Source organism: Schistocerca gregaria, chromosome 2, assembly GCF_023897955.1.
Source record: "Schistocerca gregaria isolate iqSchGreg1 chromosome 2, iqSchGreg1.2, whole genome shotgun sequence".
NCBI classification, from domain to species: Eukaryota; Metazoa; Arthropoda; class Insecta; order Orthoptera; family Acrididae; genus Schistocerca; species Schistocerca gregaria.
This window is the reverse complement of record NC_064921.1, coordinates 959,678,152-959,704,689: the sequence shown is the minus strand read 5'-3', so window position 1 is coordinate 959,704,689 and position 26,538 is coordinate 959,678,152.

Here is a 26,538-nt window from a genome sequence, read left to right as displayed (position 1 = left end):
CAATTTGTTATAATTAAATTTCAATTAGTAACATATCTACCATTAAGATTTTCAGCAAAGGGTAATATATTATGTTGATTACTAAGTGTGTGCGGTATGTTTAAAGCCGGCACGGTAGCTCAGCGTGTTCGGTCAGAGAGCTGGTTGGCCTTTGTAATAAAAATAACTGAGTGTAACGATCAACAAACGAACCTTAACGGAACGGATGTCATGTGACATCCGCAACGACCAAACACAACGATTAAAACAAAAAAAAAGAAAAAAAAGCGTAATGCATAGCGTAGCGTCACTGTCCTATTCGCGTTTTTACTAGGTTTTGATACTTTATTATTAGTTTAATATAAGTATATACACTAATATTTGACGTTATGTAAACATAAGTTCACCGTTTTTTTAGGAGTGACTTTTTTCTATTGGCTTAATCTACAGGACAGCTTGCGCTATTTGTATAAAGATATTTTGCTCCTTTTTCTTTTAAGCTTCGTAATTCAAATGTTGCAAAGATGCCGCTGCTGGGTAGGAACAGTGGTCAAGTAAGACTGACCTTGGGGCTTTACTAAAATGTGGGAATGATGAAATAATGTTTATCTTATGCGGAGAAGTATTCCAAATTTGTACCGCACTGTTTGTAATGGAACTTTTATAAGCCCGTGTCCTTATTGATTGGACGTGGTACTTTCCTTTTCGTGAACGATGGAGGAAATGTGCGTTATAATAGGGCTAAGGTGGGAATTTTAAGCGCGCCCGTTGAGTAAACAGTGTGATTTACGAACTAGAAACATCCCTCAACTGCCGCTGCAGTACGTTGCGATCGCATATACCACGTTAGGGCCCACGTACCGCGTGCACAAGTCGCATCGTTCCTGAGCGTTCAGCAGCACGTTCAACTTGACTAGGGACTGGGTAGCTCGCCCTTGTTACGGTACCCTTATCTTTCCTCTCTTCGGTTCCATTGTCTCCGCCGCAAAGGACACCAGACCTGGCCGAAAGCAATCTCCAGTGCTGGGAACACGTCCTCTTACATTCACTTATTAAGTGACCCGTCACAACTGTTCGCACAAAGAGTGCTGCAGGCCCAGATACCCGCGCTTCGTCGTCTCCAAGTCTATCAGAACGCAGAGCGGCCGGGTGCCCGCTGCTCACACCTGGTGAGCTGGAGTGTCAGACTGCCCCAGCGACCGTACATCTGCCGCATCTGGGTCTCGGCGAGCCTCTTATAGCCGCCGCGGGACTTCCGGCTAGCCGAGCCGTCTCCAAGGCCGGCACACCGGCTACCGCACTCTGGCTTCTCGCCAGCCCTTTATCTCTCACTACAGGGGACAAGTCCACAGCTTGAGGTCTCGCGGAAGAGTACTCGCTTCCAGAGCACGGGGTCCCGGGTACCATATCCCGCGGGGTCAGGAATTTTCACCCTCCCCGATTTGGCTGAGTGTTGTTGTGTCGTCTTCTTCATCATTATTCTACATCTACATCTACACTCCGCAAGCCACCTGACGGTGTGGGGCGGAGGCTACTTTGAGTACCTCTATCGGTTCTCCCTTCTGTTCCAGTCTCGTATTGTTCGTGGAAAGAAAGATTGTCGGTATGCCTCTGTGTGGGCTCTAATCTCTCTGATTTTATCCTCATGGTCTCTTCGCGAGTTATACGTAGGAGGGAGCAATATACTGCTTGACTCCTCGGTGAAGGTATGTTGTCTAAACTTCAACAAAAACTCGTACCGAGGTACTGAGCGTCTCTTCTGCAAAGTCTGCCAATGGAGTTTATCTATCATCTCCGTAACGCTCTCGCGATTACTAAATGATCCTGTAACGAAGCGCACTGCTCTCCGTTGGATCTTCTCTATCTCCTCTATCAGCCCTGTCTGGTACGGATCCCACACTGCTGAGCAGTATTCAAGTAGTGGGCGAAAAAGTGTACTGTAACCTACTTCCTTTGTTTTCGGATTGCATTTCTTTAGAATTCTTCGAATGAATCTCAGTCTGGCATCTGCTTTACCGACTATCAACTTTATATGATCATTCCATTTTAAATCACTCTAATGCTACTTCCAGATAATTTATGGAATTAACTGCTTCCAGTTGCTGATCTGCTATATTGTAGCTAAAAGATAAAGGATCTTTCTTTCTGTGTATTCGCAGCAAATTACACTTGTCTGCATTGAGATTCAATTCCCATTCCCTGCACGATGCGTCAATTCGTTGTAGATCCCCCTGCATTTCAGTACAATTTTCCATTGTTACAATCTTTCGGTACCACAGTATCATCCGAAAACTGACATGCGGCACCGGTACAACACAATGCGTGCACGTTTACATGCTTGTATTCAATGTTCTGGCCGAAAAACCAGTTATTCACCGCCTATGCCTTTAGTTAATTAACATGCATCAGTAGGTAGATACCCAATGAAGAAAGTAAGCTATCATTTGTTACTCAAGGATTTTTTTATTAATGCTAAATATGGCTCTACAGATTCCAAAAGGGTGTCAGAATAGTGAAATTGTAATTTAATTTTGTGACCAGGTGGGATACATGAGTAATGAAACTCAAAGTTACAAAAAAGCCCTACTGTTTATTATAAATCCTCACACTAAACGGGTGCAGGAGTTGCACTGAAGTATAGCAGAAAATTGTTTAATAACATCATATGCACTGAAAATAATACAAGAAAATGAAACAGTTACAGGTAACTGAGGTTAATGGATATTCACGACAAGCAACAGTTAGGCACATTACTACATTATTAGTGGACTAGTCCGGTTCCGTGATCTGACAAAATTTGAGTTCATAAAGCTATTCATGGCTGAATAGCGTCTTCTACCTACTCATTAACAAACTAGCGTTTACTGAGTATATTGCGATTTACACACGCCGAAGCCAATTGAAGGTCTTACAATTATTTTTTTTAACAGCATTGTTGTGTTGTCCGACAGTGATATTATTGGAGGCTGCTGTGTAAACAATGTCTGTGAAACCTGAAAACTTTACATCGTGCTCCAGTTGGAGCTGCAAAGTGGAATGACTACGTCTCGAAATGAATTCTGTGAGTGGAATTCGGAAGTGATTCTCTCACTAGCAAGTCTTCCTGTCTTCCCTCGTACCATTTCCCCTTCTTCGAGAACCAATCCTAGCCTCTCACGAGCAGTAATTCAATGACATGTGTCCATTCTCCTGCAGCGTCCTCACACATCTCAACAATTTTCCAAAACCACTATGTCAGAACAGGCTGGCCAATAAAACTCCCACATCTTCGTCCCCAGAAGCCCACAGCTAAAGATAGGCATGTGTTCTGGCTCTGTCCTGTCAGTGCCTCAAAGGAGCACGTTAGCAAGTTATTTCCTATGCACCTGTCTGCTTTACAGGGTGGTCCATTGATCATGACCGGGCCAAATATCTCACGAAATAACCGTCAAATAAAAAAAACTACAAAGAACGAAACTTGTGTAGCTTGAAGGAGGAAACCAGAAGGCGCTTTGGTTGGCGCCCTAGATGGCCCTGCCACAGGTAAAACGGATATCAGCGGCGTTTTTCTAAATAGGAACCTCAATTTTTTATTACATATTCGCGTAGTACGTAAAGAAATATGAAAGTTTTAGTTGGACCCCTTCTTTCGCTTTGTGATACGAGCTGCATTCAAGTTCTAAGGCCTCCGATTTTTTTCTAATTAACTACTCACCCGAAATCGATGAAACTGGCGTTACTTCTCGACGTAATCGCCCTGCAGACGTACACATTTTTCACAACGCTGACGCCATGATTCCATGGCAGTGTCGAAGGCTTCTTTAGGAGTCTGTTTTGACCACTGAAAAATCGTTGAGGCAATAGCAGCACGGCTGGTGAATGTGCGGCCAAGGAGAGTGTCTTTCATTGTTGGAAAAAGCCAAAAGTCGCTAGGAGCCAGGTCAGGTGAGTAGGGAGCACGAGGAATTACTTCAAAGTGGTTATCACGAAGAAACTGTTGCGTAACGTTAGCTCGATGTGCGGGTGCGTTGTCTTGGTGAAACAGCACACGCGCAGCCCTTCCCGGACGTTTTTGTTGCAGTGCAGGAAGGAATTTGTTCTTCAAAACATTTTCGTAGGATGCACCTGTTACCGTAGTGCCCTTTGGAACGCAATGGGTAAGGATTACGCCCTCGCTATCACAGAACATGGACACCATCATTTTTCAGCACTGGCGGTTACCCGAAATTTTTTTGGTGGCGGTGAATCTGTGTGCTTCCATTGAGCTGACTGGCGCTTTGTTTCTGGATTGAAAAATGGTATCCACGTCTCATCCATTGTCACAACCGACGAAAAGAAAGTCCCATTCATGCTGTCGTTGTGCGTCAACATTGCTTGGCAACATGTCACAGGGGCAGCCATATGGTCGTCTGTCAGCATTCGTGGCACCCACCTGGATGACACTTTTTGCATTTTTCAGGTCGTCATGCAGGATTGTGTGCACAGAACCCACAGTAATGCTAACTCTGGAGGCGATCTGTTCAACAGTCATTCCACGATCCCCCAAAACAATTCTCTCTATTTTGTCGATCATGTCGTCAGACCGGCTTGTGCGAGCCTGAGGTTGTTTCGATTTGTTGTCACACGATGTTCTGCCTTCATTAAACTGTCGCACCCACGAACGCACTTTCGACACATCCATAACTTAATCACCACATGTCTCCTTCAACTGTCGATGAATTTCAGTTGGTTTCACACCACGCAAATTCAGAAAACGAATGATTGCACGCTGTTCAAGTAAGGAAAACGTCGCCATTTTAAGTATTTAAAACAGTTCTCATTCTAGCCGCTGGCGGTAAAATTCCATCTGCCGTACGGTGCTGCCATCTCTGGGACGTATTGACAATGAACGCGGCCTCATTTTAAAACAATGCGCATGTTTCTATCTCTTTCCAGTCCGAAGAAAAAAAAATCGGAGGCCTTGGAACTTGAATACACCTCATAGATGGCGCTGCAATAGTCACAAACATATGGCTCACAATTTTAGATGAACAGTTGCTAACAGGTAGGTTTTTTAAATTAAAATACAGAACGAAGATACGTTTGAAAATTTTATTTCGGTTGTTCCAATGTGATACATGTTCTTTTGAGAACTTATCATTTCTGACGGCCGAAGAGCGGCGTAGTATGCTGCTGCTGGCCTGCCTGTGAACAGGTTTGAAAATAACAATAAAAAAAACATGTCCACCGTATTTTTTTTCTCACATTGTCATCATTTGTATCTTGTATGTTTCTCTGCGGCCGAAGAGCGGCGTAGTATGCTGCTGCTGGCCTGCCTGTAAACAGGTCTGAAAATAACAATAAAGAAAAAAAAATCATTTCTGAGAAGGCATGCTGTTACAAGGGGGACTACCTGTAGATACCACATTAATGCAGTAAATGCTAAAAATGATGTCCATCAACCTCAATGCATTTGGCGATATGTGTAACGACATTCCTCTCAACAGCGAGTAGTTGCCTTCCGTAATGTTCGCACATGGATTGACAATGCGCTGGCGCATGTTGTCAGGCATTGGCGGTGGATCACGATAGCAAATATCCTTCAACTTTCCCCACAGAAAGAAATCCGGGGACGTCAGATCCGATAAACGTGCGGACCATGGTATGGTGCTTAGACGACCAATCTACCTGTCATGAAATATGCTATTCAATACCGCTACAACCGCACGCGAGCTATGTGCCGGACATCCATCATGTTGGAAGTACATCGCCATTATGTCATGCAGTGAAACATCTTGTAGTAATATCGGTAGAACATTGCCGTCGATAAAATGGGGGCCAATTATACTTCCTCCCATAATGCCGCACCATACGTTAAGCCGCACAGGTCGCTGATGTTCCACTTGTCGCAGCCATCGTGGATTTTCCGTTGCCCAGTAGTGCATATTATGCTGGTTTGCGTTACCGCTGTTGGTGAATGACGCTTCGTCTCTAAATAGAACGCGCGCAAAAAATCTGCCATCGTCCCGTAATATCTCTTGTGCTCAGTGGCAGAACTGTAGACGACGTTCAAAGTCGTCGCCATGCCATTCCTGGTGCATAGAAATATGGTACGGGTGCAATCGATGTTGATGTAGCATCCTCAACACCGACGTTTTTGAGATTCCCGATTCTCGCGCAGTTTGTCTGCTACTGATGTGCAGATTAGCCGCGACAGCAGCTAAACCACCAATTTGGGGATCATCATTTGTTGCAGGTCGTGGTTGACGATTCACATGTGGATGAACCCATCCTGTTTCCTTAAATAACGTAACGATCCGGGGAACGGTCCGGGCCCTTGGATGATATCGTCCAGGATACCGAGCAGCATACATAGCACACGCCCAGTGAGTATTTTGATCACAGTACTGCACATCAACACGATATCGACCTTTTCCGCAATTGGTAAACGGTCCATTTTAAGCAAATGCTATCGGCACTGGCGGAATGTTACGTAATACCACGTACTTATACGTTTGTGACTATTTCAGCGTCATCTATCACAAAGCGAAAACAGTGGTCCAACTAAAACATTCATATTTCTTCACGTACTACACGAATATGTAATAAAAAATGGGGGTTCCTATTTTTAAAAAACGCAGTTGATATCTGTTTGACCTATGGCAGCGCCATCTAGCGGGCCAACCATAGCGGCATATGGGTTCCTCCTTCAAGCTAGACGAGTTTCGTTCTTTGTAGTTTTTTCGTTTGATGCTTATTTCGTGGGATATTTGGCTCTATCACTATCAATGGACCACCCTGTATATGAGGGTCCAGCTACAGGTATTTTTGAGATGAGAAAGTTTCAGTCTCACACATGTAGAATCCCCACACTTCACCTGCCGTGTCTTGCCAAGAGCATAGAGCCATAAATACTTGTAGCTTTCACAAAGAGTGCACAGTGTCCACCGGTATGTTGCTCTCCTATCCGCAGACTGGCGCCATCTTCTCTGCATTCTCCACATAATGTCCGTTGTTGCCTGCCTTCTGGGACCTTTACCGTACTTTACAAAGCCCTCACAGCAGATAAACTCTTAAGAAACGAGGGAGTGGCGATTTTCTCGTGCAGAATTGCAGTGACTTCTCTGCGGCCATCTGGATGACAGCTGCATTACCTGTTGCCCGGACTGTGTCAACTGGCGACGGACACCCTTTCATCCTGTCCAGTACACACAACAGCCCTCGCCGAATGCTCTCGCACCTGGCGTCTGTGTCGCCTTCAATAACCTGCATTTAATTAGTGGTGACCTTTGACCCGCTTTGGTCTCCTGTCTGTCTGTGAAATTACCAGTCCAGCGAAACGTAATTCTCAAGAAATAAAACGCTTACAAGTACTTCATGTATGGCAATCACTATTGGATAATCTTTAATAAAAGTAAAGGAATACGCTACGTATCGGTTACGTGAAAGTCGACGAAATCGTCAGTTTCGCCGTCTTTCAGAAGTATGTACCATCTGATGATGAGTCGCTAGCAGACATGAAACCTGTCATAATATAATAAAAACTGTACTATCACGAAAGTTGGCTTGTTTCAGTTATTCCTTAAAACTTATTAAACACAGGTGCAATGTTCCTCATCTATTATCTTTCAGACCAATGTTTCTCCTTTTTAATTCTACGTAATTGCATTTGTCATGGCAGATTCGAAAAGAAAGCGTTAATACAGTATTTGTTAACTCCAAGAGCCTCTGTGGAAAATGTTCCACAGCTGGTGTCTTTAATAAACGGTTACATTACCCACATAGTACTAGGGACGGAAAGCTGGTTGACGCGATGTGTTAACAGCAATGAAGTTAAAATTCCTGTTGGAATTTATATTGCAAATGTAGGTTGAACGCTGGTGTAGGGTACGAGTTTATAACACTATAATATAGAACAATATCTAGGTAGGTTAGCACAAATTCTGAATGAGTAATAATTTCGGTGAAAAGAAATGTCAGAAGGTGGATCATACACGGTGACTGGATGATGTTTTAGACCTCCTGTCACAGTAGCAGTAGTGGCAGAATGCTTGAGCAGAAACTTGGAGAATATTTTATCCAAATTTCCTGGTCGTGTTACATGTCCTCTGTAACGGCAGTGTTGAGCATCAATATGGATAAGTTTCAGGAGTATTTCGCAATATCCCCCAGGTATTTGCTGAGCATAGTTGTTAGGAATGAGAAAGACCCACTGTGATTCGTCAGCCATTTTAGAAGGCTGTTACGAAAGCAAGGAGAGTTTCACTGCAAAATTTTAACTTTTAAGAAGCCTCAAAGACAAGCAAAAAGTGAACGGAGCAAAAATTAGCATAAGGTAGCCTGGCGGGAAGCGTTCAACGAATTTGAAACTAAAATTCTGTCTGCCGACGTGACCGAAAATCATAAGAAGTTTAGGTCTTATGTTAAATCAGTAAACGGAAGCCATCTGTCCAGTGACAATAATGGCATTGAAGCAGGATATGACAGAGAAAAGGCCGAAGTACTAAATGTCTTTTCAAAGTTGCTTCACTGAAGAAGATCGTGGTACGGTTCATCCTTTCAATTGTCGCATGAACATCAAAGTGACAGGTATCGAAATAAGTGGCCACAAGACAGAACAGCAACTGAACTCGTTCAGTAGAGGAAAGATTGCTGAACCTGCCGGAATACCAATACGATTCTACATAGACTGCAGTACGTAAAAGAATTTGCTTCTCTTCGGGCATGAGAATATTTACGTGCAATGATATTGCGTCCTTTAAAACGAAGTGATTTGATGTAGTATAAGGAACACCACATGACATTACTGGCCTAACGAAGAAAGAAATTTGATGGTATTCGAAAACGTATTAAAAAGAAATACACAGTTCCTATCCACCAGCAGTTAAAAAGCTCAAGGATTGCCTCTGGAAAATTACCAAATATCAGCTGTAAACACTCCCTGTACTTCCGGTTGGTTTGGATTTAAAAGAGCTGCGTACTTCAAGGTCCCCGTTTCAGGGGGAAGACATCTGCTCCGAAAAATCGATGATATCCATGAAATGTAGATGCAATTATAACCGCATCGCCAATGCTCAGTACGTGCAACAATAACGACAAGAAAAGAAAACTCGGTGAATGTAAATGAATATAAAATTGGGTAGGATGGTTTGCAGTGGTTAGTTAAATTTGGAAAATGTTACATATTTGATTAATGAATCCACGAAAATTATTGGTCGCCAGTTCACTACGTGGAGAAAATTACTGTCTCTATAATTACTGTCTGTTAATACTGAGAAACTTACGTGAGAATGCTTCGTTTTATTGAATAACGAAAACTGCACAAAATTGGTAAATATTGCCCTGCGTCGATACTAATGGATATGTCACTATGATTAAATGTCTTGTAGTTAAGTAGTAACTTATGAACATCAGTAATAATCAAAGAATAATAAAAACGCATCCGTAGTAAACAGTTACGTAAATGCAGACACTTCGTGACGTCACTCACTGTAATGTTTACTGTCTCTTATTTTATTCAGAAAGTTACTTATGAATGCTGTAATTTAGCTTGAAAATTATCGTTATGATATAGCGCCATTCAATAACCACCCTCCCGTGAGGTAATGTTACGAAATTTGCAAAGTCAGAATTTCGATTGTAAAGGAAGGGGAAGTTTGTGACGTGATTTTACTGACTCACTGGTTTCATGAACTTCAACTATTATTGCTATTCATTAACGATATTACTGCTAATCACTTGGTTAATTACTACTGTTACTTGCTCAAGACGTTAACAGACATTTGTGACTGATTGTAGATGCATGAAACTGAGAACTTATTTATTCGTGAAAAATACACAAAAATATCTTTTACTGAAGCTTACTCTGTTAAGTACTGTCTCTCAGACAACTGTGTTCTAGGCTTCAGCACTTCCGTTAATGGCAGTCTTGCAAATTACTGAAATTTTAATTATTATTGTTTCTTACACAAAACACTGCTATAGTTTCTCAGTCATCAGGGGTTACAAAGGATGCAGGCTGAACACAGGAAGAACGAATACAGTAACCATCGGTGTAACAGTTGTAAATTGTAGTATCTGTTTTGGAAAAGTACCAGAGCTCCAAGCGCTAACAGAAAGCACTGATGCTCAAATCGTTATAGGCACTGAAAGCTACCTAAGGCAGGAGATTTGCTTAGCGGAAATTTTTGCGAAGAACCTATTTCCGAAAAGATAAGCTAAACACGGTTGGAGGTGGCGTTTTTGTTGCTGTTAGAAGTAGTTTATATTCTCACGAAATTGAAGTAGATAGTTCCTGTGAGTCAGTATGGGCAGAGGTCATTGTTGGAAACCGGAATGAAACAATAATTGAATGGTTCTATCAACCTCCCAATTCAGATGATATAATTGCTGAAAGGTTCAAAGAAAACTTGAGTTTGATTTCAAATACATACCCGACTCATATGATTATACTTGGTGGTCACTAATTTACCCTCGATGTGTTGGCAAAAATACATGTTTAATTCCGGAGGCACGTATAAAATATCACCCTGAAATCGTGCCAAACGCATCCTCTGAAAATTGTTTCGAGCAGTTAGTTCATGAGCTCACGCGAATAGTAAACGGTTGTGAAAACACACTTGATCTCTCAGCAAGAAATAATCCTGAATTAATAACGATCATCAAAACGGATACGGGGATTAGTGAACACATGGTTGTCGCAATGAGACTGAATACTGTAACACCCAAATTCTCCAAAACTAAACCAGAAATATAAGATCCGTACCCAAAGACTGGAAAGTTGCACAAGTCACATTAATATTCAAGAAAGTTAATAGGAGTAATTCACTAAATTACAGCCCCATATCATTAACATCAATATGCAGCAGGATTCTGGAACATATACTGTGTTCTAACATTACGAATTACCTCGAAGAAAACGGTCTATTGACGCACAGTTGACATGGGTCTAGAAAACATCGTTCTTGTGAAACATAACTAACTCTACATTCGCATGAAGTGTTGAGAGCTACTGACAAGGGATTTCAGGTTGAATCCGTATTTCTGGATTTCCGGGAGGCTTTTGACACTGCAACACACAAGCGGCTGGTAGTGAAATTGCTTGCTTATGGAATATCGTCTCAGTTATGTGACTGGATTCGTAATTTCCTGTCAGAGAAGTCACAGTTCGTAGTAACTGACGGAAAGTCATCGAGTAAAACAGAAGTGATTTCTGGCGTTCCCCAAGGTAGTGTTATAGGCCCTTTGCTGTTCTCTATCTACATAAACGATTTGAGAGATAATCGGAGCAGCCGTCTTGGGTTGTTTGCAGATAACGCTGTCGTTTATCGACAAATAAAGTAATCAGAAGATCAAAACAAGTTGCAAAACGATTTATAATGTATGGTACGAAATTTGGCAGTTTACCTGCGAGGTCATCGACATGAGTGCTAAAAGAAATCCGTTAAACTTCGGTTACACGATAAATCAGTCAAATGTAAAGACCGTAATCTCAACTAAATACCTAGGAATTTCAGTTACGAACAACTTAAACGGGAAGGAACACACAGAACAGGTTGTGGGGAATGCTAACCAAAGACTGAGTTTGATTTGCAGAACACTTAGAAAATGTAACACATCTACTGAGGAGACTGCGTACACTACGATTGTCCGAGCTCTTTTAGAACACTGTTGCGCGGTGTGGGATCCTTACCAGACAGGACTGATGGAATACATCCGAAAAGTTCAAAGAAGGACAGCACGTTTTGTATTAATGCGATGTAGGAGGCAAAGTGTCACTGCAGTGATACAGGATTTGGGATGGACATAATTAAAACAAAGGCGTTTTTCGTTGCGCCGGAATCTTCTCACGAAATTCCAACCACCAACTTTCTTCTCCGAATGCGAAAATATTTTGTTGACACCGACCTGCATAGGGAGAAAAGATCACCATGATAAAATAAGGGTAAATCAGAGCTCGCACGGAAAGATATAGGTGTTCTTTCTTTCCGCTCACTGTATGAGTTTGGAATAAAAGAGAATTGTGTCAAGCACTTAAATATGATTTTCAGAGTATCCACGTAAGTGTAGATGTAGATCAAGACTCTCTCGGATCATCAGTAACTGATAGAATGGATCCTACAGATGTATTTTGTTTGAGGTATAATTGAAGGTCAACACTGCAGTATAACTCGGTATTATTCAAATACAAAATGAACAACAACGCTGGTTGAACAATTAATTAGTTGGATCTTGTAAGGTGGCGTGGTCTCCTGACCTTCATTTCTTACATATTCCGTCCTCAAAATCGTATTCTGCTCAGAAAGCCGCTTCATTCGAACCCAAACTCGATAAGGTAGAGTCAATGTTGTATGAATTCATGTAAGCAATATGCAAATCTAAAAGTTAATCGCAAGTGCGCACTGAGGTTGTAAAAGCCGAGGTTGGCGTACACAACATGACAGCCACAGGAATTTTAGTTCTAAAGAGGAAACCAGCCCGCTGGGAAGACTGTTCCTTCACAGAGAGCTGTGTCAACAACATACCTACTTCGGCCAAAGCGACCGCCCAGAGAGAAGACAGCTCTTGCCTGAGTGAAGGGATAACGACCCCCGTGTTCAACTTAAAAACAAATTCCGCTACATTGTGTGGGAGCGCCCAGATGAAGCATTTTTTCACGGTCCGACTGCGTAGTTACGGAGTTCTCACAGGAGGTCAGTATACGCTTAACGGAGATGCTACAGATTTCCGCATTGGTCGACTTAAGCGATACGTCATTCTCCCGTTTAAAAGAGCAATGCTGATTGGCGGAATATTTCTGACGCAAACAGCCACAGGAGTGAGGGAAGACAGCAAATGATATACCCTTGCAACTTTTCCAGAAAAAGGGACCGTTCCGTTGTCGCTATTGGAGCGGGAACACGTAACGATTCCTCAGAATTTTTTGTAATAAATAATATTTTTCGTTAGTTTAATGTTTTTCTTACACTAACTAGCAATACTCTGGTACCCAAGCATTCTACTAATTATGTAACGATATACAGAATGTTTTTGTGCCTTTTCCTTACAGTGGACGACTCCAGAAGATATTTGTTCCTGAATGTTTTTCAAGCAGTTTTTGTTGGTACGTTAGGAGCGTCTGTCTGACTTCTGTAGTAGTGTGAGGTGGAAATTGTCTCTTGCAAGAGCCAAAGGGTACTTCTTGGATCAATCCATTGCGCAACTTGACAGAATAAAACCCACACACTCAAAATCTTACTGCAGGTTGAGACGTCGTCAGCGTACTGTAAGTCACCGTTCGTTGACAGTGTGTGGCACAGGTTCTTCTTCTTGCAGCTGTGCAACAAATGGAATTTGATCCACGGTACATTTCATATTGATTTGCATCCGCCTGCGGTAAGTATACTGTGTCCGTTTAATGCCAAGTACTTCGCTCGTCTATAACAAATTTTTCGCCTAGCCAATATATACTTGAGCACCACTGCTTTACGACCATTTCTCAACGAAAGAGCCGCTGCGCGACTCAACTGGTCTGCCTGTCTCAACACTCCGCTATTTCGCCTCTGGACTGTAATGAAAAGCTTGCGCACTTACTCGCCCAGCGATAATGCAACTGCCACTTCACTATACTCTCTGACAATGTCGTGACGTCCTGACTAAGCCAACGTGACTACTTATACTAGTTTACAACTAACATTTATTTAACTTTACAGCGAAGAAATATTTCGTTTCATGATACAAACATTAGTACACTTATTTACAAACTTTGATTCATGGAAACATACTTCGAAAAGCAAAAATACACGGTCTCTAGGAGCAAACAGAAACGTTTGTACTAAACATACTCTATATTAAAGGGAAACTGATTTATTGGTTCAAATTGCTCTGAGCACTATAGGACTTAACATCTGAGGTCATCAGTCCCCTAGAACTTAGATCTACTTAAACCTAACTAACCTAAGGACATCACGCACTTCCATGCCCGAGGAAGGATTCGAACCTGCGACCGTAGCGGAAACTGCTTTATTCTTGCTACAATATAACGAACACAAAAAAAGACGGACAGTTTTATGTCTTTTAGTTCCAAATGAAGAGAATACGGCCTACGTATGGGTGGAATTTATTGTCTGGAGCAAGGTCGCAACAAGCAAATCAAATGTTCGGAAATCAATCATACCGTCGAACCCAGTGGTCCTCTTGCCGTATACTCCATCGTAGAACCTGTGCCAGCAGTGTACGGAAGTCATAGATGGAAATTACAGAATCAAAAAAAAAAAAAAAAGATTGACACAGACCCGTAGGCGTCCTCAAATAGACTTTTGGCTAAGTCTGCTGCTCACGAAAAGCAATAAAATCCCTGTTTCTCTTAAGCGACATAAATTTTCATTCAAATCCAAGCCGGATAACTACCTTGCAGCACACAACAAATTTGCACTATATATTTACTATGATACACTCCTCCAGTAATTTCGTTTTTGATGGTTTCATACAGCTCTGTTTCAGAATGTCACATGAATCACGAGGCACTTGAAAAACCTAATTTTCTGAACAGATCGAAAAGACAGTGCGAGTGGGGATATCAGACTCAGCAGTTTCGGCGTCACATTAAAGACCGATCTTAGGGTCTTGGCTAGGCGCAAACAGATAAATTTACCTTGTGCTGCCAAATTACGATACTTTTTTTTATTCCTTTGCCTTGTCCCCCTCGGTTCTGGGAAATGTGATTCTTACGAGACCTTCCAAGCTAACAAGATCGTTAGCTTTGCAAGGCACTCTGGTTGTGAGGGTGAACTAGATGCTTTGACGAGGGCTGAGATCACGTGACCGGTGGCCGGGTAGATTCCGCTGCACGTGAGTCTGGCCGCGGGACGTAATCAGCGCACGTGCCACCGGCGCCGAGCCGTCAGCAGCAGCTATTGACTTCCCGGTAGTCTCGCCGTCTGGCTTCAGCGCGTGCAGATTAACGCCTAAACACGATACCGGCCACGTTTCCGGCACACATACCTGTTGCTTCTCAGGTAGCTACGCAAATTTTAATTCCTTACTAGAAAAGAGTCTGACAACGTACAGGAGCGTAACTGATACGAATTTCATAAGGCACCTAGAATTATCTAGAGTTGTTATATTATATGTACAATTATATTAGAATACATACATACAATGCATTAGTACAACAGGCCCATTTCTGCGTGATTGCCATCTCAAGGTTATCTGTGAAAAGCATGCAGTTTATTACAATATATCATGCTTTTTAAGAAGAAAATTTAACCTGTTATAGAATTATGATTTGCTACTAGTATTAGTTGGTCTTTATACCCATCTGATGTCAGTGTCTACGTTTGCTCTTTTGATGCTGCTGGAGCTGTAGTGGATATTAAATTTTTGTTGGAATAGCAATTTATATAACTCGAGTAATTTTCTGTGTGTGTGACATTCTACGTGAACAGATAGGAATGAAACACAAATATTCTACAGAAAATTTTATTGAAATTATCCTTCCAAACAAGAGATGAACTGAAAAACAAAATCTACCCTACTGGCCATTAAAATTGCTACACCATGAAGACGACGTGCTACACACGCGAAAATTAACCGACAGGAAGAAAATGCTGTGATTAGCTTTTAAGAGCATTCACACAAGGTTGGCGCCGGTGGCGACACCTACAACGTGCTGACATGAGGAAAGTTTCCAACCGATTCGTCATACACAAACAGCAGTTGACCGGCGTTGCATGGTGAAACGTTGTTGTGATGCCTCGTGTAAGGAGGAGAAATGCGTACCATCACGTGTCCGACTCTGATAAAGGTAGGATTGCAGCATATTGCGGTTGTGGTTTATCTTACCACGACACTGCTGCTCGCGTTGGTCGAGATCCAATGACTGTTAGCAGAATATCGAATCGGTGGGTTCACGAGGGTAATACGGAACGCCGTGCTAGATCCCTATCATCATCATCAGCGAAATTTTGTTCTAGTCTCACCATTACGAAGATACCCTAGCAGTCGAGATGACAGGCATCTTATCCGCATGGCTGTAACGGATCGGGCAGCCACGTCACTGTTCTTGATGAACTGTGGTATCGTGTTGAAGATGCATGGGCAGCTGTACCTGTAAACGCCATCCAAGTTCTGTTTGACTCAATGCCCAGGCGTATCAAGGAAGTTATTACGGCCAGATGTGGTTTTTCTGGGTACTGATTTCTCAGGATCAATGCACCCAAATTGTGTGAAAATTGTAATCACAATCCAGTTCTAGTATAATATATTTGTCCAATGAATACCAGTTTATCATCTGGATTTCTTCTTGGTGTAGCAATTTTAACGGCCAGTAGTGTACTTTAGTAACACATCACAAGTTTTTTAAGTAGATAATTTAACCCGTTATAAAATTATGATTTTCTACGAATATTAGTTGGTCTTGATACCCGTATGACGTCACATATGCTGTCATACTATTTCATAAGTTTGCTCCTTCACTGCTGCTTGAGATATAGTAGATGTTAAATTGTTGTTGGAATAGCTATTTATGTAATGCGAATGATTTTGTGCGTGTGTGAAATTCTACATGAACAGATCGATATGAAACATAAATATGACACAAAAATTTTATCCTTCCCAACAAGATATGAGCTGAAAAACAAAATCTACAAACGTATTACAGATGAGGTTACCTCGAAATTAAAGTAACTACTGGAAATCATGCATTTACGTGAACAACATCGGAGAGCTGTCACAGACTTCCTGCACCGCAACACTATCTGGTATAAGCAATTCCATAAAAAACAATGGAGTAAATTACATATGATCTTAGAACCAGATGAACACGACTCATACACGTAATAATAACATTGTAAGTAGGCTGTTTAGGTTTTTTATTGGTAACATCGCCGCCACGTAGCGCTCTGTATAAAAATCACTGGCTGTGCCGTGTGCAGTCTGTGGCTGGTTTGCATTGTTGTCTGCGATTGTAGTGTTGGGCAGCGGCAGCTGGATGCTAACAGCGCGTAGCGTTACGCAGTTGGAGGTGAGCCACCAGCAGTGGTGGATGTGGGGAGAGAGATGGCGGAGTTTTGTAATTTGTAAGACTGGATGTCATGAACTACCATATATATTTTGACTATTAAGGTAAATACACTGTTTGTTCTCTATTAAAATCTTTCATTTGCTAACTATACCTATCAGTAGTTAGTGCCTTCCGTAGTTTGAATCTTTTATTTAGCTGGCAGTAGTGGCGCTCGCTGTATTGCAGTAGTTCGAGTAACGAAGATTTTTGTGAGGTAAGTGATTTGTGAAAGGTATAGATTAATGTTAGTCAGGGTCATTCTTTTGTAGGGATTTTTGAAAGTCAGATTGCATCGCGCTAAAAAAAAATATTGTGTGTCAGTTTAAGCACAGTCTTGTACAATTTTTCTAAGGGGACGTTTCATATGTCGACCCTTAGCCGAGGATACCTCACTGGAATCTTCTGATTTTTTCTTGTAGTTTGTGTAATTAATGTAGATTTTGTTTATTGCTAGCGCGTAATTGTAGAGAGAATCTCCTTTGTAGTTGTAGTCTTTCATTGTTGTACAGTAAAACAGTTGTGGCATGCATGTAGATTTGCACCAAGTATTTCGTAGCTGCGCTTGCAATTAACTAGATATTATTTTCAGTGCTATGTTAATGTGTTCTCTTATTTTTGTTCTTCAAATTGTGTTTTTCTGTGTTGTCGTGTGAAAAATTGTGACAATAATGGCGTGTGAAAAACGTAACACTCAAAGTAAACTGAGAAATGACAGTGAAGACGAAAGCAGTGTGTTAGCGTCACCATGTAATGAATTCACTAACGTTCAAAGTAGTAATTTGGTAATAGCGCATAGGGAAATGGAGCGGGTTGCAAATAATGGTGTAGGCAGTGAAACAATTAGTGAACAGGGAAGAGTTATCGATCGATCGGTCGCCAACAGCTCGCCTCAGGATTCCGAAATGACAGGACACAATCTTGCAAATACTGTAGATTCAGATTTTGCGTCCTCACCGTTTTCTCAAATAAATCAAGACACATTTTCTGCTTTTCAAAATGCGAATATTGCCGGTTCAAATGCACTGCCGAAAAGCACTGAGGAACATGTTTCAGACACCAGTGCACTGTTATTACAGTTAATGCAACAAATGGGACAAAGGCTGCAAAAGTTAGACACAACGCTTGAACAAAATCAGAGACAAACACAGCAACAGTTGGACACAATGGAACATAATCTTCAAACGTTAGACACAATGAAACAAAATCAGAGACAAACACAGCAACAGTTGGATACAATGGAACATAATCTTCGGAAGTTAGACACCACACTTGAACAAACACGTGAAGATTTAACTACTGAGTTACATAACATTGAATCGAAATGTCAAAAAATCTGTAATGACGTAAAAACACAAATTTGTGAGCATTTTCAACCTATTTTTTCGCGGCATGAAAACTCATTACAGAATCACGAAGCAGCCATAAAAGAATTGCAAACTGTTGTTCGTGAAAATCACGACACCTTGCAAGCTAAAATGGACTCATTTGCATCCACCGATTCGGTTACGCAACTTGCAAGAACTCAGGAAAACTTAAAAGACACAGTAGATTCGATTTCAACACAAAAGGACACTCTGAAACTTGGTTCAGAAAAACACACTGAGGAAATGTGTTCACTATCGGAGAAAGTAGCCGAACTTACGGATCAGTTCACTAATTTATCTATGAAGGTAGATGATAATCTGAATGACACAAAACCGGTAGTCTTTAATGACACAGAAGAGTTCGAACAAATTAGGAAATTCAAACAAAATCAGAATCAAATTAATACGCAACACCAAAGAGAAATCCGGGAAGTACAAGATCAGTTGACACAGGTAATACAAGAATTACGTATTTCAGAGGACACTCGCACTCCAATACGAGAAGAGGGACATAAAAATACGGAACTGCCACAAAATAACAACACGGGGCACTTTGGAGATTATGAAAGAAATTGGCAAAGTACACCGAATTTTGAGATGGAACCGCCGAAACGACGTAACAATGACCGATATGCGACCCGCCGACACGATGATTTTGACTATAAGCTGTTCATTACTACACGTAAATTCAAAACATTTAAGAATTCTGGCAACGACATTCATCCACAAGCGTGGCTCCATCAATTCTCTCATTGTTTTCCTCCCAACTGGTCACTAGAGCACAGATTAGAATTTATGTGTGGCTACTTAGAGAATGAACCAGCTGTAAGAATGCAATCGGTCATTCACGATTGCCACAGTGAAGGAGAATTTTACCATGCCTTCCTCTCAGCATATTGGTCCCAAGCCACACAAGACCGAGTAAAACATGGCATCATGATGATGAAAAATTTCGAACAATCTGAATTTTCAAGTCTTGTGAAATATTTTGAAGACATGTTACATAAGAATCAGTATCTTTCAAACCCATACAGCCCGTCAGAACTCATCCGCATTTGCTTAATCAAATTGCCTGAACATTTACGGCATATTATTTTGGCAGGCCGTTGCAAAGACGACATTGAAGCTTTTCAGGGATTCTTACAAGAATTAGAAATTGACACTGACAATCGCGGAACGCGAAAACAGGAACACAACAATTGCAGGTCACATCCGTCGCAATTCCACGATGAAAGAAATAATAACTGGACACGACAAGGCTATTCGCACAACACAAATCGTGACCAAAACAGACACCACCCGTATGACAACCGTTGGCAGAGTAGTAATAATTACAGGGAAAGATCACCTCTCCGTGGTAATGACTATCACAGACACAATCAGAGAAACAGACAATACGAGAACCAAAATAATTATTATCAAGGGAGACGGAATAACTTCAGACGCAACGGTTCAGCGCGCAGTTACGATTCAGAGAGAAATTCTCCACCACGTGACCGACAAGAAAGAAACTATGGAATCTACCGACATGACGACAGACGATATAATCATAATGACAGACCGGAAATCCATCAGAACTGGCGATCTTCAAACAGGGTAGGACCCTCTCGGCAAGGTGAATTTGTAGAAGTTAGGTCTCCTAATCCCAATAACGACGCGCGCCAACAAAGAAACAGACAATGACTCGCACCGCAGGCAGCCGCGTGCGCCGGCTGGCTCAGAGAAAAATAACATAAGCTAACCTTGAGCAAAATTCCAGTGTTCCTTACCGACGTAATCACATGATAATTGCTTTTCAGTTGACACTATGCATGCTAGGAAGAGTAAAGGTTTACACCACATTTCACATGTAAAACCGTTTATTGGAAGATAATCTGCTTTTTAACTTTGTCTTTGCCATAAAACATTTCAATTCACATTTCTAGTATGCTTTGTCACACTGAGAAACTGTTAACATGCAACAATGTTTGAAGTTTACTATCCAGTCTAGAACCTACGGAACATATTTAGACAGTATTTACGAGTGCATTGTTATAGTGAACAGACGTCGCTGTGTTATTGTGTGTGTACATTCTTGCTTGTTAATTGCATGATTACGTAACGACTATAAGGCTTACATACTTAGAACATTTAGCAGTACTGCTAATGAGATTTTAATACAACATTTTGGTTTACTTGAAAATACATTCTTTATTTGAAATACATTTGGTGAGATTAAAGATGACTTAGCATTTGTTTTCTCTGATAGCTACACGATTATATCACGACGCTACTAATATGTGACACGATTTACATTGTTGCTTTTGCGGTGTATCTGTTTTATATCTGCACAGTTTTTCTGAATTTTTCTGGAAAGTAAAACATGTTTTAGTAGTAACGTTTGTGGTATAGCTACAATGAGACAGCCTTTTCTGTCGCACAACAGTACGTACAGTACAGTACTTACTTCATCACGGCAATAAGCGTAATAACTAAGATATCTATACGCAAAGCATTTCAATTTCGTTTATCATGAGGTAAATACATTTACTTCTGCAGAACTTAGCTTTCGGAGGACAATAACTACGACACTTCCACAGAGATTGTCTTACAGCAAGACGCACATTTAGCGCTACAGGACACGCATTAAACTATTTATTTTTCAGCATATTTGAATTACAAAGAAAGTTTTCCGTGATACATTTCATTCCATTGCTGTAATCTGTAACACCTGAGGATATAATTACATTATTCCTCAGGGGGTACACGCTTATTTGTGTACCATGTGTTTGGCAAGCACAAGGAGCCCTAGCTAATATGGTATTTGTTTATACAACTTTACACATCGGTACCATATTTCTCTAACACATAAATTACACAGCTATCTGATCATTTAACTGAGAGAGACAAACATTTACTTTACTACATCAGTGACAGATGTTTACGTAATTACACCATTGGATAACTTCACACTTACGAAGTTGTATTTTGTCTGTACTTTGTGAACTGTTCATATTTTTTCGGAACCATTGTGATACTATGAGAGCTTTGAATGACGTATTTGTTATGGGATCATGATTTTTAAAGTACATTTGAGGCAGATGACACTTGACATGAGCAGAGAATTTTTTTTAGGTTTTTAAATTATTGGAGGAAGCTACAACGTTTTTTGAGAATTGACTGAGATGTTATGATATTATTACGATGACTATGTGTATTATGCTGTTGTGGTATGTTTATGGTCAATAAGCTGATGCTATATGAATTATTTGACTATGCTATGTATCTGTTATGATGAAATATTGAAGAAGTGTCGACGAATAAGGTAAGGAATAAAGAGTACTGGTTAGGGACTCTGACTTGTGAAAAAGGTTGTTGGAAACCAGGAATCGTACTTTAAGAGTTATGAAAACTATGTATATGCGTGAATGTATCACTATGCTGTCGATAATTTTTGAACACTATTATTTTTAAATGATTTTATTTCTACAGATTTGTAACGCAAATTCCTGACCTGTGAATTTTTTTTATATGAGACTGTCACTGTAGCGGAAACTGGTGTCGTAAATATTTCGATAAGACAGTTAAGAGACCACCTGCATGTAATGCGTCGTGGGCACCCAGCTGCGCGACAACCACCTGACAAAGGAAAGCCATTAGTGTGTGCCTGTTTGAGGCACAGGTGGAGAAAAAAAAAAGAGGCCATTATCCTCGCTATTGAGATTCCTTTGTAGAAAGCATCGCAAATACTACACGCTCAAACTTGAAAACATATGATTACACTGTGGAGCTCTTAATTTATGATATTTACTAAAATGCCTAATGAAACGACGAGAAACATTTCATGGCTATTGTCCTGCTAGTTGACAGAAATGCCATGTGGCTTGCTTTATGCATTTATTTACTCATTTTGTTTAAATCTAGTTTCTAACTGCACTGAAGCATTGGTTAAAATAAATTTTATGGATGTACTAATATAAATATTTTATGCCTACAGGTCCAGTAAATAATAACTGTATGATGTACTTAAAAAAAACGAAGTAGCACAAAAAGACATTTCCCTTCACAGAAATTGCATACAGAATTGTCTTTTCAAGTACATGGTAATATTTTTTTACAATAAATTTTTGTGGTGCACCACTTTAATTGCATAGACATTAAGATGTGAATAGACATTGTCCTTATCTGCATTGTTGTCTTTAGTGTAACATTTTTCCTGTTTGAGCTTTGTCATGTTTAGGTATAAGTTATAGCATTTGCTGCGGCTGTTTGCCATTCATAGTGCTACTGAATGTCACTTTGTATTACTAGGTTAAGCCAATTTTATTACTGATTTATTTTTCTTGTTTGCTGCGCATTGCCTTATATTAGTTGTAATATTGCTGCCTTTTTTGCCAATTTCCATTTTTTAACATTGCTGTTTGTGTAAATTGTTTTGTGCTCCTGCATTGCCTCATCCCTTAGTTTAGTATCTGAGCTCAGTACATTTAAGTTAGCTTAAGAGGGGGTAGACTATATAAGAAACTAACTATGATGCCCCCCCATGAACCATGGACCTTGCCGTTGGTGGGGAGGCTTGCGTGCCTCAGCGATACAGATGGCCGTACCGTAGGTGCAACCACAACGGAGGGGTATCTGTTGAGAGGCCAGACAAACGTGTGGTTCCTGAAGAGGGGCAGCAGCCTTTTCAGTAGTTGCAGGGGCAACAGTCTGGATGATTGACTGATCTGGCCTTGCAACATTAACCAAAACGGCGTTGCTGTGCTGGTACTGCGAACGGCTGAAAGCAAGGGGAAACTACAGCCGTAATTTTTCCTGAGGACATGCAGCTTTACTGTATGATTAAATGATGATGGCATCCTCTTGGGTAAAATATTCCGGAGGTAAAATAGTCCCCCATTCGGATCTCCGGGCGGGGACTACTCAGGAGGATGTCGTTATCAGGAGAAAGAAAACTGGTGTTCTAAGGATCGGAGTGTGGAATGTCAGATCCCTTAATCGGGCAGGTAGGTTAGAAAATTTAAAAAGGGAAATGGATAGGTTAAAGTTAGATATAGTGGGAATTAGTGAAGTTCGGTGGCAGGAGGAACAAGACTTCTGGTCAGGTGATTACAGGGTTATAAACACAAAATCAAATAGGGGTAATGCAGGAGTAGGTTTAATAATGAATAGGAAAATAGGAATGCGGGTAAGCTACTACAAACAGCATAGTGAACGCATTATTGTGGCCAAGATAGATACGAAGCCCACACCTACTACAGTAGTACAAGTTTATATGCCAACTAGCTCTGCAGATGACGAAGAAATTGAAGAAATGTACGATGAAATAAAAGAAATTATTCAGATAGTGAAGGGAGACGAAAATTTAATAGTAATGGGTGACTGGAATTCGAGTGTAGGAAAAGGGAGAGAAGGAAACATAGTAGGTGAATATGGATTGGGGCTAAGGAATGAAAGAGGAAGCCGCCTAGTAGAATTTTGTACAGAGCACAACTTAGTCATAGGTAACACTTGGTTTAAGAATCAAGAAAGAAGGTTGTATACGTGGAAGAACCCTGGAGATACTAAAAGGTATCAGATAGATTATATAATGGTAAGACAGAGATTTAGGAACCAGGTTTTAAGTTGTAAGACATTTCCAGGGGCAGATGTGGACTCTGACCACAATCTATTGGTTATGACCTGTAGATTAAAACTGAAGAAACTGCAAAAATGTGGGAAATTAAGGAGATGGGACCTGGATAAACTGAAAGAACCAGAGGTTGTACAGAGTTTCAGGGAGAGCATAAGGGAACAATTGACAGGAATAGGGGAAAGAAATACAGTAGAAGAAGAATGGGTAGCTCTGAGGGATGAAGTAGTGAAGGCAGCAGAGGATAAAGTAGGTAAAAAGACGAGGGCTGCAAGAAATCCTTGGGTAACAGAAGAAATATTGAATTTAATTGATGAAAGGAGAAAATATAAAAATGCAGTAAATGAAGCAGGCAAAAAGGAATACAAACGTCTCAAAAATGAGATCGAGAGGAAGTGCAAAATGGCTAAACAGGGATGGCTAGAGGATAAATGTAAGGATGTAGAGGCTTATCTCACTAGGTGTAAGATAGATACTGCCTACAGGAAAATTAAAGAGACCTTTGGAGAGAAGAGAACCACGTGTATGAATACCAAGAGCTCAGATGGCAACCCAGTTCTAAGCAAAGAAGGGAAGGCAGAAAGGTGGAAGGAGTATATAGAAGGTTTATACAAGGGTGATGTACTTGAGGACAATATTATGGAAATGGAAGAGGATGTAGATGAAGACGAAATGGGTGATACGATATTGCGTGAAGAGTTTGACAGAGCACTGAAAGACCTGAGTCGGAACAAGGCCCCTGGAGTAGACAACATTCCATTAGAACTATTGACGGCCTTGGGAGAGCCAGTCATGACAAAACTCTACCAGCTGGTGAGCAAGATGTATGAGACAGGCCAAATACCCTCAGACTTCAAGAAGAATATAATAATTCCAATCCCAAAGAAAGCAGGTGCTGACAGATGTGAAAATTACCGAACTATCAGTTTAATAAGTCACAGCTGCAAAATACTAACGCGAATTCTTTACAGACGAATGGAAAAACTGATAGATGCGGACCTCGGGGAGGATCAGTTTGGATTCCGTAGAAATGTTGGAACACGTGAGGCAATACTGACCTTACGACTTATCTTAGAAGAAAGATTAAGAAAAGGCAAACCTACGTTTCTAGCATTTGTAGACTTAGAGAAAGCTTTTGACAATGTTGACTGGAATACTCTTTTTCAAATTCTAAAGGTGGCAGGGGTAAAATACAGTGAGCGAAAGGCTATTTACAATTTGTACAGAAACCAGATGGCAGTCATAAGAGTCGAGGGGCATGAAAGGGAAGCAGTGGTTGGGAAAGGAGTGAGACAGGGTTGTAGCCTCTCCCCGATGTTATTCAATCTGTATATTGAGCAAGCAGTAAAGGAAACAAAAGAAAAATTTGGAGTAGGTATTAAAATTCATGGAGACGAAGTAAAAACTTTGAGGTTCGCCGATGACATTGTAATTCTGTCAGAGACGGCAAAGGACTTGGAAGAGCAGTTGAACGGAATGGACAGCGTCTTGAAAGGAGGATATAAGATGAACATCAACAAAAGCAAAACGAGGATAATGGAATGTAGTCCAATTAAATCGGGTGATGCTGAGGGAATTAGATTAGGAAATGAGACACTTAAAGTAGTAAAGGAGTTTTGCTATTTAGGAAGTAAAATAACTGATGATGGTCGAAGTAGAGAGGATATAAAATGTAGACTGGCAATGGCAAGGAAAGCGTTTCTGAAGAAGAGAAATTTGTTAACATCGAATATAGATTTAAGTGTCAGGAAGTCATTTCTGAAAATATTTGTTTGGAGTGTAGCCATGTATGGAAGTGAAACATGGACGATAACTAGTTTGGACAAGAAGAGAATAGAAGCTTTCGAAATGTGGTGCTACAGAAGAATACTGAAGATAAGGTGGATAGATCACGTAACTAATGAGGAGGTATTGAATAGGATTGGGGAGAAGAGAAGTTTGTGGCACAACTTGACTAGAAGAAGGGATCGGTTGGTAGGACATGTTTTGAGGCATCAAGGGATCACAAATTTAGCGTTGGAGGGCAGTGTGGAGGGTAAAAATCGTAGAGGGAGACCGAGAGATGAGTACACTTAGCAGATTCAGAAGGATGTAGGTTGCAGTAGGTACTGGGAGATGAAGAAGCTTGCACAGGATAGAGTAGCATGGAGAGCTGCATCAAACCAGTCTCAGGACTGAAGACCACAACAACAACAACAACTATGATGAATTGGAAGAAAAGCATTGAGAAGCTTTAAGAAAATTGTTTGGCCAAAAAAGTAGTGTACAGTGGAGAAAAACTATTTTTGAAAGAGGATGTGAACAGAATACAGAAAGCAGGTTTAGATAGGACTTTTTGGAAATAATGATGAACTAAGGGAGATCTCTATACAAAATACTGCAGTAAAACAAACCCTGTCCTTTCCTTTCGTATTATCCCTCTATGTGTTTATGTACCCTTGTGTATTTGTCTTTTTCCTGTCTTTATGTGTTTAGCTAATAAGATTTATGTTGTAGAATTTTTCAAATACTATGTCATTTTCTTTGTAAATATGTTCAAACATTATTTATAGTGTTTTGTTTTAATGCTCGTGTGTGAAGTTGAT